General features: G+C 40.4%; 1 long non-coding RNA gene across 1 annotated transcript in view; it reads right to left on the bottom strand.

Annotated features, from left to right (window-relative positions):
* Positions 1–288: 288 nt before the first annotated feature.
* The window catches only part of LOC138644591 (uncharacterized), a 67,279-nt gene continuing 53,066 nt past the window's right edge, over positions 289–14,501 (bottom strand). The window contains exon 3 of the long non-coding RNA XR_011314628.1: positions 289–1,491. This is a non-coding gene — a long non-coding RNA (uncharacterized lncRNA). The remainder of the gene's footprint in view (positions 1,492–14,501) is intronic.

Raw genomic sequence — 14,501 nt, 5'->3', positions numbered from 1 at the left:
TAAGTGTTTCTGCTACAAGTGTTTCAAGAGTCCTGTGAGCTCATCATAAATCAAGTCAGTGACATATAAGCTTCTGGAGCTCCTACGTCTCTGACTTGATTTATGATGAGCTCAGGGGGCTGCAGATATGACAGAAAAGCTCGCTCCTGTGTTGCCTTAGGCAGGGAAATGTGTTACCATAGAAAGCAACAGATGTCAGCCCCTGCTGTGTAGTCTGTATACTCACATCATAATTGGCTTATGCTTGTATAAGCAGGTGAGCGAATGCAACGCACAGGAGGAACGAAGTGGGCACAGTCAATTAGCTATTTATTTCCTTCCAACATGGCTGGAATTTAGAGTGATCAGGAAACCGTTAATAATATGAAACAGTGTAAACCATACGACAGTAAACATACACTAGATTTTAGAATACAATTTGAATAACGGAAAAGTCTCTCAGGGATTATACTTATGTTCTTCTTACAAGGGTGGTACACCTATTCCTAGGGAGCTACTACGTTAGCTCTTCCTGCAGCAATGGCCCTAGCGGGAATCACCTGGTTTTCCCATTAGGCCGCAAGTGCTTCTAATAAAGTCTATCATGGAACTTTGAGCTTCCTGTGTTCCAACTGACCCCCACATGCTGTCCTAACCCAGAACGACCCCTGTATCATATGTTGTTGCTAGAAATGATGACCAGGTTCACTCATGTCATCCTTCTGTAACTGCCTGAGTCCTCCTCTGGTCGACATCGCCTAGCGGATTTTCGGTGCTTGACAAATGACAGTGGGTATCTCCTAGGCCTGAGGAAGAGAGGACTGGAACCCAGCTCTCGACGGCATTGTCTAAGCCAGGGGTACCCAACCTGTAGCTCGGGAGCCACATGTGGCTCGCGGTCCCATGAATTGTGTCTCGCGACTGTCTGTCAGCTTGGTGCATTAGCTCCATGTCTAGCAAACTGGTATGAAGAGCACATCTCAAAATGGTGAATTTTGTGAGTAGCCCTGCACAGTAGTGCAGATCTGGATGCACATTTACTGGTCTCAGGGGTTTAGAGATGTTTTTGGTATGGTACGCTAGAAGATGGTACTACCTGTTAGAGGAGGTGCTCAAAGCTGGATGTGACAGTGTGTTGGGAGTCCTTGATGGGAGAATACTGAATGGGGATATTGTGGGAACCCCTGGATCTCAGTTTAAGGCTTTGGAGTGATTTCTGTGCAAAAACTTTGGTTATCATTATACCTGTAATGGGGGCTTTGGTTGAGACTACTTTGAAGGGGGTGGGAGCTGGATGTGGCTCGCGACCCTCTGTCTAAGCTGAATGTGGCTCTCAAGGTCAGAAAGGTTGAGGACCTCTGGTCTAAGCTCTACACCTTGATTGGCATAGGGTGAAGATTCTAATCTTGACCAGCGTAGTCTGGGCTCTGGGTCTTGACCAGCGCAGGTTGGGTCTTCAGGTCTTCACCCGCGTAGTCAGGTCTTTGGATATCACTGGGCGTCGTCTGGGGTCTGTAAACAAATATGAACAATTTATATACAGTAGGTGTAGTCATTAAATAAGTGTTTACATTAAGTTATAGGTTATACACTAATTTTGGACCCAAAAATGAGGTCATGCACTAAAGCTGAGGGCACTAGTCCCAGCATAGGGTATACAAATAGGGATTTATGCATACATTGCTTCCAGTATATGTGCACATAGCAAAAAGGTAGATTTATAGCTCAAGCACAAACAGAACAAAAATAATTATAATTATATAACAAAAGGTTAATGAGTTTCCAATGCAGACACGAGTTAACTTGATGAAATTGTATACCTTATGCTGTGACTAGTGCCCTTTTATCCTTGGTCCGTCTGTTTTCAATATGTGATTTTGTTTAATAAAGATTTCTATATTTTATTATTCCTTTGTGATATGGTCCTTTATGCACCATTTTTTTTATATGATCATTGTCTGTGGTCTGTCTGACAGTGACCGCTCCTCTCCTTGGCACCAAATCTTCTTTTAGGTGCACAGGACTTTTATATCCGGAATCTTCATCATCCAGAGAACCTGACCGGGTGACGCACATGAACACGCACCCCCTGCAACTGTTCTGGTGCCGGTTAGTTCTGCATGGTTTTGTCCAGCCAGCAGATGGCAGTCTTTCCTCACTAATGCCACATCTTGCAGGGGCTCTTCAGGAGTACCATCTCCTCCTCTTACACATTCACCCCCCTTGGTGAGGAGATGTGGAATGAACTTTAACAGGTCTGCGTGGTCCACACCAAATCCATTGTCACCAAGAATTCTACAACCCCTGGCAAAAAATTATGCAATCACCGGCCTTGGAGGATGGTCATTCAGTTGTTTAATTTTGTAGAAAATAAAGAAGATCACAGACATGGCACAAAACTAAAGTAATTTCAAATGGCAACTTTTGGGCTTTAAGAAACACTAAAAGAAATCAAGAACAAAAAAATGTGTTAGTCAGTAATGGTTACTTTTTTAACCCCTTCATGACCCAGCCTATTTTGACCTTAATGACCTGGCCGTTTTTTGCAATTCTGACCAGTGTCCCTTTATGAGGTAATAACTCAGGAACGCTTCAACGGATCCTAGCGGTTCTGAGATTGTTTTTTCGTGACATATTGGGCTTCATGTTAGTGGTAAATTTAGGTCAATAAATTCTGCGTTTATTTGTGATAAAAACGGAAATTTGGCGAAAATTTTGAAAATTTCGCAATTTTCACATTTTGAATTTTTATTCTGTTAAACCAGAGAGTTATGTGACACAAAATAGTTAATAAATAACATTTCCCACATGTCTACTTTACACCAGCACAATTTTGGAAACAAAATTTTTTTTTGCTAGGAAGTTATAAGAGTTAAAATTTGACCAGCGATTTCTCATTTTTACAACGAAATTTACAAAACCATTTTTTTTAGGGACCACCTCACATTTGAAGTCAGTTTGAGGGGTCTATATGGCTGAAAATACCCAAAAGTGACACCATTCTAAAAAATGCACCCCTCAAGGTGCTCAAAACCACATTCAAGAAGTTTTTTAACCCTTCAGGTGCTTCACAGCAGCAGAAGCAACATGGAAGGAAAAAATGAACATTTAACTTTTTAGTCACAAAAATTATCTTTTAGCAACATTTTTTTTATTTTCCCAATGGTACAAGGAGAAACTGAACCACGAAAGTTGTTGTCCAATTTGTCCTGAGTACGCTGATACCTCATATGTGGGGGTAAACCACTGTTTGGGCGCACGGCAGGGCTTGGAAGGGAAGGAGCGCCATTTGACTTTTTGAATGAAAAATTGGCTCCACTCTTTAGCGGACACCATGTCACGTTTGGAGAGCCCCCGTGTGCCTAAAAATTGGAGCTCCCCCACACGTGACCCCATTTTGGAAACTAGACGCCCCAAGGAACTTATCTAGATGCATAGTGAGAACTTTGAACCCCCGGGGGCTTCACAAATTGATCCGTAAAAATGAAAAAGTACTTTTTTTTCACAAAAAAATTCTTTTAGCCTCAATTTTTTTCATTTTCACATGGGCAACAGGATAAAATGGATCCTAAAATTTGTTGGGCAATTTCTCATGAGTACACCGATACCTCACATGTGGGGGTAAACCACTGTTTGGGCACATGGTAAGGTTCGGAAGGGAAGGAGCGCCATTTGACTTTTTGAATGAAAAATTATCTCCATCGTTAGCGGACACCATGTCGTGTTTGGAGAGCCCCCGTGTGCCTAAACATTGGAGCTCCCCCACAAATGACCCCATTTTGGAAACTAGACCCCCCAAGGAACTTATCTAGATGCATATTGAGCACTTTAAACCCTCAGGTGCTTCACAAATTGATCTGTAAAAATGAAAAAGTACTTTTTTTTTTTCACAAAAAAATTCTTTTCGCCTCAGTTTTTCATTTTCACATGGGCAATAGGATAAAATGAATCCTAAAATTTGTTGGGCAATTTCTCCCGAGTACGCCGATACCTCATATGTGGGGGTAAACCACTGTTTGGGCACACGGCAGGGCTCGGAAGGGAAGGCGCGCCATTTGACTTTTTGAATGGAAAATTAGCTCCAATTGTTAGCGGACACCATGTCGCGTTTGGAGAGCCCCTGTGTGCCTATGCATTGGAGCTCCCCCACAAGTGACCCCATTTTGGAAACTAGACCCCCCAAGGAACTTATCTAGATGCATATTGAGCACTTTAAACCCCCAGGTGCTTCACAGAAGTTTATAATGCAGAGCCATGAAAATAAAAAATAATTTTTCTTTCCTCAAAAATGATTTTTAGCCTGGAATTTCCTATTTTGCCAAGGGTAATAGGAGAAATTGGACCGCAAATGTTGTTGTCCAGTTTGTCCTGAGTACGCTGATACCCCATATGTGGGGGTAAACCACTGTTTGGGCGCACGGCAGGGCTCGGAAGGGAAGGCACGCCAATTGGCTTTTTAAATGGAAAATTAGCTCCAATCATTAGCGGACACCATGTCACGTTTGGAGAGCCCCTGTGTGCCTAAACATTGGAGATCCCCCACATATGACCCCATTTTGGAAACTAGACCCCCAAAGGAACTAATCTAGATGTGTGGTGAGGACTTTGAACTTCCAAGTGCTTCACAGAAGTTTATAACGCAGAGCCATGAAAATAAAATAAAAATTTTATTTTCTCTAAAATGATTTTTTAGCCTGCAATTTATTATTTTCCCAAGGGTAACAGGAGAAATTTGACCCCAAAAGTTGTTGTACAGTTTCTCCTGAGTACGCTGATACCCCATATGTGGGGGTAAACCACAGTTTGGGCACATGTCGGGGCTCGGAAGTCAAGTAGTGACATTTTGAAATGCAGACTTTGATGGAATGCTCTGCGGGCGTTACGTTGCGTTTGCAGAGCCCCTGATGTGGCTAAACAGTAGAAACCCCCCACAAGTGACCCCATTTTAGAAACTAGACCCCGAAAGGAACTTATCTAGATGTGAGGTGAGCACTTTGAACCCCCAAGTGCTTCACAGAAGTTTATAACACAGAGCAGTGAAAATAATAAATACGTTTTCTTTCCTCAAAAATAATTTTTTAGCCCAGAATTTTTTATTTTCCCAAGGGTAACAGGAGAAATTGGACCCCAGTAATTGTTGCCCAGTTTGTCCTGAGTACGCTGATACCCCATATGTGGGGGTAAACCACTGTTTGGGCACATGTCGGGGCTCGGAAGTCAAGTAGTGACGTTTTGAAATGCAGACTTTGATGGAATGGTCTGCGGGCGTCACGTTGCGTTTGCAGAGCCCCTGGTGTGCCTAAACAGTAGAAACCCCCCACAAGTGACCCCATTTTGGAAACTAGACCCCCCAAGGAACTTATCTAGATATGTGGTGAGCACTTTGAACCCCCAAGTGCTTCACAGACGTTTACAACGCAGAGCCGTGAAAATAAAAAATAATTTTTCTTTCCTCAAAAATGATGTTTTAGCAAGCAATTTTTTATTTTCTCAAGGGTAACAGGAGAAATTGGACCCCAGTAATTGTTGCCCAGTTTGTCCTGAGTACACTGATACCCCATATGTGGGAGTAAACCACTGTTTGGGCACACGTCGGGGCTCGGAAGGGAAGGAGCACCATTTGACTTTTTGAATAAAAGATTGGCTGGAATCAATGGTGGCGCCATGTTGCGTTTGGAGACCCCCTGATGTGCCTAAACAGTGGAAACCCCTCAATTCTAACGCCAACACACCCCTAACCCTTATCCCAACTGTAGCCGTAACCCTAACCACAACCCTAACCGCAACACACCCCTAACCACAACCCTAACCCCAACACACCCCTAACCCTAACCACAACCCTAATTCCAACCCAACCCTAACCCTAAGGCTATGTACCCACGTTGCGGATTCGTGTGAGATTTTTCCGCAACATTAGTATTTCCAGCCATGGCCGATGATATTGCAGCATCGGCCATGGCTGGATTGTAATATTTCACCATTTTTTTAGGTGAAATATTACAAATCGCTCTGATTGGCAGTTTCACTTTCAACAGCCAATCAGAGCGATCGTAGCCACGAGGGGGTGAAGCCACCCCCCCTGGGCTAAACTACCACTCCCCCTGTCCCTGCAAATCGGGTGAAATGGGAGTTAACCCTTTCACCCGATCTGCAGGGACGCGATCTTTCTGTGACACAGCATATGCGTCACAGGTCGGATTGGCACCGACTTTCATGACGCATACGCTGTGTCACAGGTCGGGAAGGGGTTAACCAAGAAGAGGGAAAAAATTATGGAGTCACAATTATGGAATCATGAAAAAACAAACACCTCCAAAACATCACTAGTATTTTGTTGCACCACCTCTGGCTTTTATTACATCTTGCAGTCTCTGGACTTAATGAGTGTCACACAGGACTCTTCATCAATCTGGCTCCAACTTTCTCTGATTGCTGTTGCCAGATCAGCTTTGCAGGTTGGATTCTTGTCATGGACCATTTTCTTCAACTTCCAAAGATTTTCAATTGGATTGAGATCCGGACTATTTGCAGGCCATGACATTGACCTTATGTGTCTTTTTCCAAGGAATGTTTGCACAGTTTTTGCTCTATGGCAGGATGCATTATCATCTTGAAAAATAATTTCATCATCCGCAAACATCCTTTCAATCGATGGGATAAGAAAAGTGTCCAAAATATCAACATAAACTTGTGCATTTATTGAAGATGTAATGACAGCCATCTCCCCAGTGCCTTTACCTGACATGCAGCCCCATATCATCAATGACTGTGGAAATTTGCATGTTCTCTTCAGGCAGTCATCTTTATAAATCTAATTGGAACGGAACCAAACAAAAGTTCCAGCATCATCACCTTGCCCAATGCAGATTCACGATTCATCACTGAATATGACTTTCATCCAGTCATGCACAGTCCACAATTGCTTTTCCTTAGCCCATTGTAACCTTGTTTTTTTCAGTTTAGGTATTAATGATGGCTTTCATTTAGCTTTTCTGTATGTAAATCCCTTTTCCTTTAGGCGGTTTCTTACAGTTCGGTCACAGACGTTAACTCCAGCTTTCTCCCATTCGTTCCTCATTTGTTTTGTTGTGCATTTCCTGTTTTGTAGACATTTTGCTTTAAGTTTCCGGTCTTGACGCTTTGATGTCTTCTATGGTTTACCAGTATGTTTACCTTTAACAACCTTCATATGTTGTTTGTATTTGGTCCAGATTTTAGACACAGTTAACTGTCAACAATCAACATCTTTTGCAACATTGCGTGATGATTTACCCTCTTTTAAGAGTTTGATAATCCTCTCCTTTATTTCAATTGACATCTCTCGTGTTGGAGCCATGATTCATGTCAGTCCACTTGGTGCAACAGCTCTCCAAGGTGTGATCACTCCTTTTTAGATGCAGACTAATGAGCAGATATAATTTGATGCAGGTGTTAATTTTGAGAATGAAAATTTACAGGGTGATTCCATATTTTTTTTCCCTCAGAATTGAGTGACTCCATAATTTTTTCCCTATGCTTAGTAAAAAAAAGTAACCATTACTGACTACAACATTCTTTGTTCTTGATTTCTTTTAGTGTTTCTTTAAAGCCAGAAAGTTGCCATTTGAAATGACTTTAGTTTGGTGCCATGTCTGTGATCTACTTTTTTTCTACAAAGCTAAACAAATGAATGAACATCCTCCAAGGCCGGTGATTCCATAATTTCTGCCAGGGGTTGTACATTATTCATAATTATTTCTAAGGTGGTCATACACATTATACTGAAGCTGATAAAAATGGCCAATTTGAACCAAAACAATTATTTGTTAGGTCCAATTTAACCACAAATTATAATTATAGACCAACAATTACACACTGTCATCATCTGGGAAGAAGTTAACCATGTTCAAATCTCTTTGTTAAATAATCCCTAGCCCAGAAAAAAAATATTTCTATGAAAGAATGTTCTAAAAAAATTGCGGAAGGCTCGGGTGACCCCAGCATTCCTGTTTTTTGGGGAGTCGGGATAGATAGCTGTCAGCTGAACAATTATTCTACCATCAAATATCTAATGTGTATGGTTAGCTTTAGCCTAAAAATAAATGTTTCACATTTAACTAACTAGTTAGTACAAGCGATAAAGAATCAATAAAGTTCTATAATATTGATCACACATTGATCCCCTTCCTATAAGTGATTAGTGCATTTCATATATTCCTAGAGTCTCCCTTTTAAGCCAACAGCGTTTGCTGCAGCTGATAACTGTAGACAGATGGCAAAGAACATAAAATGTTTACATGTCTTCATTCCAGTAAAAAAAAACCCTCTCTTCTAAGCACAAAAAAAGCAAAACTCGTGTGAAAGATATTACATTCTCTCCCTTTGAAAGTGATGTAAATGTATCATTACAATGACTCACTCCATCTGCCAAATTTTACTGTATGCGGCAATTTAAAGAATTTTGTTTTTGCTACTGCAAACCTTGGTCACAGCTCTTTGTTGTTCTTTATAACCTTCAGTTTTATGTTTGGCAGCAGAATAAAAATGTTACTAAAATAACTTTACATTGTTGGGTCCTAGTGACATGAGCGCCATCAAGTCATATTGTTTTTAATGTAAGGAACTCCAGGGTTGATACATTGATACATAGTTTCAGGTACGGCATATAATCTGAAGATCATAAACTTTAGTAAAATCCCATTCACCTTAATACATAGTATAAAACTCATACAATGGAAAAATATTAGGAAATTCTCGCTTTCCAGGCTATGGATACTTTGAAATCCAAACAAGCGCCGTCATTACAATGAATGATTTTTAACTGCAGTGTTTCAGAAAACACAATGAGATTTATCAAGCTAAATGCTCCAGAATTCTAGAACAATTTGTGTAAAAACAAACAAACATGTTTTTTTTTATCACATTAACCATATTTATTATGGTTTAGACACTTTATCTACTTAAATGAGATGGGAGGGGGCTGAGTAGTTATTGGTGCGTCCTAACGTGCAATATAAAATGCACCAAAAATTTGCTGCAAATTTCAGGTGGTAAGCCAACTAACTATACAATCTAAAGATGTGCAAGGTTCATCAAACAAGACGAACCAATAAGATAAATCTGGAACATTTTAAAAGGAATGTGTCAGCAGGTTTTCGCTATGTAAACAGAGTACAACATGATATAGGGCTAAGAAGATACTGAATTCAGGAATGTGTCATTTATCAGGCTAGGTGCTGTTGTTTCAATACAATGAATATTTTAAGACCAGTCGATTATCAATGCCTGGACTACAATGCACGAGAGCCCTGGTCCGACCATGCCCCCTCTTCTAATAAGTAGCTTACAGTCAATAAAAGATGTACACAGAAATCTGTGGTATGGGCAGGGTCAGGTTTCTAAGCTCTGCTACATGCTACATCTAAAAACTCTAACTGTGTCACAGGTTATGGATAACCTTGCCATTGTGAATACTGTTTAAAGGGAATGTGTAAGCAGGTTTTTGCTATTTGAGGGTGGCATGAGATGGGAGCTAAGACACTGATGTCAGCGATGTGTCACTTATTAGGCTGTGTACTGTTGTTTTGGTATAATGAGTGTTTTATCAGCAGGAGATTATCACTGCTGGACTAGGTGCCCAGGTGCATCCTGGTCCAACTCCACCTCACCCACTGATTAGCTGCTTATTGTCCATATGCATGTAAAGAAACAGCTTCTCATCAGCTCTGCTACATGTAAAAACACTGATTGTGTCACAACTGCCTTAAAAGTCTCCTCACCTTGATATGTCACTCTCTGCAAAGAGAAACGTCACCCCTCGGGTCCCGTTCAGACACCTCTCGCCCAGCCAAACCAGATCTCACACTTTGCACTGATGAGGAGCAGTACCCCGGAATACAATATCTGCAAACTGATATTTTGTTTTTGTTTTTTTACACTATTGATTAATATTTATTCAACTTTACTGAGTGAAGCTGATGGCAGATTTCCAATACCTAAGATCTATTAAACTGGGCTGGCAAAGTTGACTTTCCCTTATGCTGCACACAACATTGACAGAGGCATCTCCATACAGGCACCAGATCTCCGAGACGTGGGATGGCAGCACTGCTTTCTGCCGTGTAATCTAATCTTCCCACGATGTAAAGACAACTTCCCAAGACGTAATCAGATTACGCTCAAGTGACAACATCAGGCCGCAGCAATAGAGATATCACTGGCAGAAGTCACAACACTGATCAGATTAAATGAATAAAACAAGTATAAATCATTTCTGCCTTACATTGTGAAATCCCAATTCATTACGTTGTTCCCGTTCCAAATCGATTTATGTTATTGTGTTTGAGTTTGGAGAGAAAGTAAAAGTGAGAAGTTAATATCCAAGAGTTTAACTTGTTTTTTAGCTTGACACATTAACCACAGGATAAATACATAATGAGGCTTTTGATAAGTTGAAACCATAGTGATTGAAACCACAAAACCGCATGAATCTTTATTAGTTTCCGTCCCTGTATTGAAAAAGCTCCTTCAGTCTCAGACTTTACACTTCAAGTGAATTATTAATTCCAATAATTACAGTGAAGTTTTTACATTTTGTAAGCTATTGTAGACTCTTCAGTGACATCAGGAAAAAATATTATAGGCCTAAGAATATCTCTCCCAGGATCAACTTTCCTGACCCACAAAGGTGGGTTTTTTTTTAATTCCTCTGAATTAACTGAGGTTTGTAAGTAGAATAGGTTGAATTTGATATATACCTTCTTAAATGAATCCGTCAGTAGATTTTTGTTATGTATTCTGAGAGCAGCATGATATTGGGACTGAGACCCTGATTCCAGTGACGTATCACTTACTAGGTTGTGTTTTTCTGTTTACGTACAATCAGTGCTTTGTTACCAGGAGATTATCACCAATTGACAAGCTGCCTCGTGCTTCCCAGTCCACACCAATCAGTGGTGTTGTGGGCGGAGTTATACAGAGCTCAGCATTCCGAGATCTGCTGCAGAGAAAACTGTGATTCTATCACAACTGCTGCTCTCAGTAAGCTAAGTGATACATCGCTGGAATCGGCATCTCAGCCCCTACATCATGACGCTGTCATATTACACAACAAAAACCTGCAGATTCCCTTCAAACGAGTCTGTAATATACAATGTTTTTGATATTTTTACAATGTGTCTTTCTTAAAATGGTGGTAATTAAAATATTGCTATGTGTATACAGCTCTTAAACAGACCTATGGGTAGTAATATAGATACAGCTCACCCCATCCAATATATGTCAGCTGCTCAGCGCGGTTTCCTGGGCGAATCCACTCCACTATGCACGGATATAGCTTGTGAGGCATCGAGCAGCTTTGTTCAAAGTTATGAAAAGAGGTTTTTAAATCCAACAAAGCGAATTAAAAAAGCAATTGATTAAAAGACCTATGTGTTTCCATGATTGCAAATGTTAAAAAAGGAGGAATTCTGGTGTCAAATTGCCTTTTTCTTTCTTACCTACATAACAAATATATTGTATATTAGTTTATTACGACCTCAGAGTTCAACAGAGTTATGATATGGTGCCCATAGACTTTTATGGCATAAAAGAGTGTTGTTTTTTATGATTCCAAATATATCCACTAGAAGGAAGTGACATGCTCCATCACAAGGGCGGCCATACCATGTGCAAACTATACGTACACGATGCGACTAATGAAGAAATGAAATCCAATATCAAAAATGTAAAGTAATTTGTTTTTTGATCAAAGAGTGTAAAAGCCATCCAACCACGTCAAGGTGACCTTCTACTATAGATGGTCCCTAAGCACTAAATGTCTTACCTCTCCATGTGCCAAACCAGGCGTCATCTTACTGGGGAGTCAGAAGAATATTAGGCAAAGCTTACAATTAAAACCTTGTGTAGGAAAGATGGATAATGGTGCCGAGTCCTAGAGGGGGCCACAACCAGTGATATATGCTACAAAAAAGAAAAATAGCGCCCACGCACCTTTAGTATTAAATTAATGTACAGGTGCAAAAATACACTATGTGGCCAATATAGAGACATATACGGTACATACACGATGCGTCAGTGCACTGAGACTAATGAATACATGAATGCCAATAATGCTGCTAATGTTAAAAAAAGCATTTTTTTCATCAACGAGTGCAAAAGCCATCCAACCACGACAAGGTGAATTTCTTTTTTTTTTGTAGTACAATATGCAACCTATTCCGCTGCAAATAGATCCTGAAGATAAGTGGAGTCATTGCAGATTCCCAGTGCAGGTTGGATTGTCTGTAAAGAGCAATGAATCTGAAAGCTGATAAATACTAATGTATAGCAATAGACAGATGATGGGGGTGTTCTATAATGAGCCATAGGAGAGACAGGGATCCCTATAGTGTTCCTGCGCACCTTCTGGTGTCTGAATCCACCCCTTGGAATCCATATTACGCGGGTATTTTGTCCAGCATTGCTATACATTCTTCATTGTATCATTTTCCGGTCTTGCATGAGAAACCACATCTATGTATTTTTCCATATTTCCCTATTTCCTAATCATCATATTCACTCATCTCCAATAAAAATAATGTTCTATAGAGAAGAAATATCTTCTGGGTCTGGATCAGCGCCGGCTGGAATCTTCATGAACAGATACATCCTTTTCCTTTATAGCCACGAGTTCTCTTTGCCACATCTACAAATAACATTTGCAAAGATTTATTACAACGTCTTGGATAATATTATAGATCGAAAGCTACAGACTAACAATTATTTCACAAACTTATTAAATCCATGTCAAGGGGCCAAAATCAAGCATGAACTGCAAGTCTGGGGTCATGAATTTAAGCCCTAGACGTTGCCAAGATCGGATGTTGTTTTACCCCAGATAACTTTTTTCTTAGACTCTTTTCACATCTGTAATTTGTTAAAGATCCTTTAAACCTCTCCGAGCTCGTGAAAGTGAATTTTTGCACTTGAGTTTAGAAATTGACGAATATGGAATGGCTTCATCTAATAAATAGTTAAAAGAGGACTTTGAGCTACTACCAAAACATCCCTGGTAGTATCCAAAGGTCACACATGGATATACATTCCTTCTCTGATGGCAGCCATCTGACACAAAAAGGAACAGACTTTTTTTTTTAGCAATATCAGGGGATGTTGACTGTGTGCCCAGTAGAAAAAGAATCTGTCAACAGGTTTTTGCCATCTAATCTGAGGGCAGCAGACCCTGATTCCAGCGATGTGTCACTTACTGGGCTGCTTGTTGTAGTTTTAATAAAATCACAGTTTTATCCGCAGGAAACAATCACGAGAGAACTAGTAAATCTGTTGCCATGTAGTCCTCCATATTAATGAAAGCTGTATAACCGCGCCTCCACCACTGATTGGCAGCTTACTGCCTATGCACAGTGTACACAGAAAGCTACCAATCAGTGGTGTGGGCGGGGCTGCACAGAGCTCAGCATTCAGATAACTGCTAGATCTGCAGCAGAGAAAACAGATTTTATCAAAACTTTAGGAAATAGCACAATAAGTGACACATCGCTGGAATCAGGGTCTCTGCACCTACATTATTGTGCTTTCAGGGTAGCTGATGAAACATTTCCTTGAAATGACTGTAAAGCAACACCGATCGTCAGCTCTAAAGGTCACTATATAGCGCATCGCCTCCATGTAATCTTCACAACTCCCACATAAACTGTATATGCGCGATTATCGAGACTTACCTTGTCCTCTGACACATGCCTTTGTCCTGTGGGAACAAAAGAAGGCAACATATCTTATCCTTCTTTCCTCTGACATCAGCCATTGGGACAGCTCCATATCCATTATGATAGTCGCCTGATCGCGGTTTGGGTGTTTTTTTCTCATGTGTATTGGGCATCTTTAAAGTTTTAAAGGATTGTCTGGGATTTTTAAAAGGGTGGAAAAATGTATTGAAATGATAAAGTAAGCATTACTCCCCTAATCAATTCCTCATCATTCTGGTACTGGTGCTCCAGTGGTTCTCACTGGTTCTGTAGCAATGGTGACATGTACATCATTTTTGTGACTTCTGCAGGCAAGTAAAGAACAAAGGAGGAGGTCTTATGTGAAAAATAAGCAAAATTGGACGTAATTTCCCACAAAATTCCCAAAATGGGCAGGACAAAATTGTTTGCAGTTTACAAAATTATGGGTAAACAACCTTGTTTCAAGCATATGATGCTCGTTCAAATTTACCTGTGGCAAGAAACACGTGTGGGCAATATGAAAATCACAACTGAAACCAGATAAAAAGGGGAGAAGTTGACTCGATCTTTGCATTGTGCGTCTGTGTGTGACACACTAAGTATGGAGAACAGAAAGAGGAGAAGAAAACTGTCTGAGAACCAAAATTGTTTAACAATATCAACAATCTCAACGTAACAAGTCCATCTCCAAAGATCTTGATGTTCCTATGTCCATGATGTTCAATATAATCAATAAGTTTAAAACCCATGGCACTGTAGTCAATCTTCCTCTACTTGGGATGCAGAGAAAAATTGATCAAAAGTTGCAACACAGGA

The sequence above is a fragment of the Ranitomeya imitator genome, chromosome 7, assembly GCF_032444005.1.
Source record: "Ranitomeya imitator isolate aRanImi1 chromosome 7, aRanImi1.pri, whole genome shotgun sequence".
Taxonomy (NCBI): Eukaryota; Metazoa; Chordata; class Amphibia; order Anura; family Dendrobatidae; genus Ranitomeya; species Ranitomeya imitator.
Note: the sequence above shows the minus strand (reverse complement) of the source record. Positions and strands in the feature narration are given on the sequence as shown.